The 3,741-nt window shown below is 48.7% G+C and overlaps 1 pseudogene; it reads left to right on the top strand.

The window, feature by feature from the left end:
* Positions 1-267, top strand: LOC133766570 (U6 snRNA-associated Sm-like protein LSm5; annotated as a pseudogene).
* The last annotated feature ends 3,474 nt before the right edge of the window (positions 268-3,741 follow it).

Here is a 3,741-nt window from a genome sequence, read left to right as displayed (position 1 = left end):
ATGGCAGCTAACGCTACTACCAACCCATCGCAGCTGCTGCCGCTAGAGCTTATAAATAAATGTATAGGATCCAGAATTCACATTGTGATGAAGAATGATAAGGCACCCTTCTTGGCTTCTATGACTTTGTCAATATGGTATTAGAAGATATCACTGAATTTTGAAATCACACCAGAAGGAAGAAGGATCGCTAAATTAGATCAGAGTTTGCTAAATGGAAATAATATAACAATGTTAGTCCCAGGAGGAGCAGGGCCTGAAGTGTAAGCAGATTTCCTTGGCTTATGCTAGATTCTGTGTTGTCTTATGGTGGCAACAATATGGGGTTTTTTTGTTTTTTTTGTTTTTTTTTAACTTTTTAAAGTTTAGATCCCATAAAGCTAAGTTTCCCGTTAAAGGGAAATTCTTTGAAGATACATTGTATACCATCTTGTAAGTTAATCATGATTATTTTGGAAAAAGAAGAAAAGAGTTTGTTTTTTGAAAACTAAAACAATAAAGGGGGGTCAGCGCTGTGGCACAGCAGGTTAATGCCCTGGCCTGAAGCGCCAGCATCCCATATGGGCGCCAGTTCAAGACCGGCTGCTCCACTTCTGATCCAGCTCTCTGTTATGTCCTGGGATAGCAGTAGAAGATGGCCCAAGTGCTTGGGCCCCTGCACCGGCATGGGAGACCCAGAAGAAGCTCCTGGCTCCTGGCTTCAGATGGGCACATCTCTGGCCATTGCAGCCAATTGGGGAGTGAAGAGACTCTCTCTCTCTCTCTCAGCCTCTCCTCTCTCTTGTAACTCTGACTTCCAAATAAATAAATAAATCTTAAAAATTAAAAAATAAAGTTGTCTTTTTTTTTTAAAAAAAAAAAAAAGCCTATTTAATTTCTTAAATGGTAAAGGAAAAAAATTTTAAGACATCCATATCCCTTGAGGCTGGCGTTGTGGCTAAGCGGATAAAGCTACCACTTGCAGTGCCGGCATCCCACATGGGTGCCAGTTCAAGTTCCGGCCACTCCACTTCCGATCTAGCTCTCTGCTATGGCCTGGGAAAGCAGTAGAAGACGGCTCAAGTCCTTGGCTCCTGCACCCACTTGAGAGACCTGGAGGAAGCTCTGGCTCCTGGCTTCAGATCAGCGCATCTCTGGCTGTTGCGGCCAATTGGGGAGTGAACCAGCAGATGGAAGACCTCTGTCTCTCTCTCTCTCTCTTTACCTCTCCTTCTCTCTTTGTGTAACTCTGACTTGCAAATAAATAAATAAATAAATCTTTTTTAAAAAAAAAAGACACCCATATCCCATATTGAAGTGCATATTTCAAGTCTGAATTACTCTACATTTCTGACCCAACTTCCTTCTTCTTCTTTTTTTTTTTTTTTTTTTTTTTTGACAGGCAGACTGGACAGTGAGAGAGAGAAACAGAGAGAAAGGTCTTCCTTTTTGCCGTTGATTCGCTCTCCAATGGCCGCTGCGGCCGGCGCACCGCACTGATCCGAAAGCAGGAGTCAGGTGCTTCTCCTGGTCTCCCATGTGGGTGCAGGGCCCAAGGATTTGGGCCATCTTCCAGTGCACTCCCAGGCCACAGCAGAGAACTGGACTGGAAGAGGGGCAACCGGGATAGAATCCAGCGCCCCAACCGGGACTAGAACCCGGTGTGCCACCACCGCAAGGCGGAGGATTAGCCTATTGAGCCACGGCTCCGGCCCCAACTTCCTTCTAATGAGCCTGGGAGGCAGCAGATGATGGTCCAAGTTCTTGGGTTCCTGCCACCCATATGGGAGATCTGGATGGAGTTTCAGGATCCTGCCTTTATCTGGACAGCCCTGGCTGTTGTGAGGATTTGGGGAGTGAACCAACAGAAGGAAGAGGTCTCTCTCTGACTCTCCCTCTCTCTGTCACTCTGCCTTTCGAATAAATAAATAGGGCTGGTGCTGTGGCACAACAGGTTAAAGCCCCAGCCTGCAGTACCAGCATCCCATATGGGCTCCAGTTCAAGTTCCAGCTGCTCCACTTCCAATCCAGCTCTCTGCTATGGCCTTGGAAAGTAGCGGAAGATGGCCCAAGTCCTTGGGCCCCTGCACCCACATGGGAGATCCAGAGGAAGCTCCTGGCTCCTGGCTTCAGATTGGCTCAACCCCGGCCGTTGCAGCCATTTGGGGAGTGAACAAGCGGATGGAAGACCCCTCCCCGCCCCGTATGTGTGTGTATGTGTGCCTCTCCCTGTAACTCTGTCAAATAAATAAATCTTAATAAATAAATAAACAAACCTTTAAAAAATGACAGAAATGTTTCATATGTCGTCTTCAGGCAGTTGTGCTGAGCACCACATGAAATCATGATAGAGCTCCTTCTGGGGTAATGCTTTAGTATCCGAAGTAGCCCTCCTGCCAGTTCCAGAGGAAAGTCAGCTTTTTTTTTTTTTTTTTTTTGGACAGGCAGAGTGGATAGTGAGAGAGAGAGACAGAGAAAAAGGTCTTCCTTTTTGCCGTTGGTTCACCCTCCAATGGCCGCTGCGGCCGGCACATCACACTGATCCGAAGCCAGGAGCCAGGCGCTTCTCCCGGTCTCCCATGCGGGTGCAGGGCCCAAGGACTTGGGCCATCCTCCACTGCCTTCCCGGGCCATAGCAGGGAGCTGGCCTGGAAGAGGGGCAACCGGGATAGAATCCGGTGCCCCAACCGGGACTAGAACCCAGTGTGCCAGTGCCACAAGGCGGAGGATTAGCCTGTTAAACCACGGCGCCAGCCGAAAGTCAGCTCTTGAGAAGTTAGCATCCTCTGTGGGCCAAAGCAGAAGGAAGCACGAGAGAATCCCAGGGTAGTGGGGCTCCCATGTCCACCATGCCACTGCCTGCTCCCTGCCTCCCTGGCCCAAATACCAATTGCTACTGGTATTTCTTATCTCTTCTTCACTGACACACCAAAGCTCATAAAGGAGCCCAAAGTTTTGATTGCGGAGACAGTTAAGCAGAATGTTACTTTCACTCGCTTTTTAAAAGGTTTGTTATTCATTCATTTCCTTTAGTTGAAAGGCGGAGATACAGAGACAGACAGAGCTCTCATCTGCTGGTTTATTCCCCAAATGCTTGCAACATCCGGGGATGGCCTATGTCAAAACCAAGAGTTGGGAGCCCAGTCTGCATTTGCCACACGGGAGGCAGAACCTCAAGTACTTGCGCCATCATAGGCTGCCTCCCAGTGTATGCTGGAATGGGGAGAAGAGCCAGAGATCGAACCCAGCCACTGCAATATGGGATGCAGAGTACCAAGCAGTGACTTGACTTCTAGGCCAAATGCCTACCCTTCGTATGGTTCTCTAAATAAGTTTCCCAGCATCACCAACCACACAGGATACAACCCAGGTACAGCTATTGGGGAGGCTCTGTATTAACTGGGTCCCTGGAAAACCAAAGGACCCTGCCCTCCCCAGGGCTGCTGTAATGCCTAGGACATGCTCATTCCTTGACAGACTTTCTGTGGTCACTCGCCACTCACTTCGATGGAGACACACAACCCCACAAAGGAGCTGTGACTCAGGCGGTGGTCAGAGAGACCAAACGCTGGGGTGCAGTCACTTAGTTAATCATAAATCACGTTTATTCTCTCCCACTCCCGAAGACCAGAGTTTGCCCTTCCCAAAACGAGTCCACATCCTCCATTGAGTAATGGGTTTGACAACCCCAACTCAAACACAAGTCTGTCCAGAGCACAGACTTATCAGAGCTGCTTGGAGTGAACCGGGGAAGGCGCACGG

Source organism: Lepus europaeus, chromosome 9 (genome assembly GCF_033115175.1).
Source record: "Lepus europaeus isolate LE1 chromosome 9, mLepTim1.pri, whole genome shotgun sequence".
Lineage (NCBI taxonomy): Eukaryota > Metazoa > Chordata > Mammalia > Lagomorpha > Leporidae > Lepus > Lepus europaeus.
Note: the sequence above shows the minus strand (reverse complement) of the source record. Positions and strands in the feature narration are given on the sequence as shown.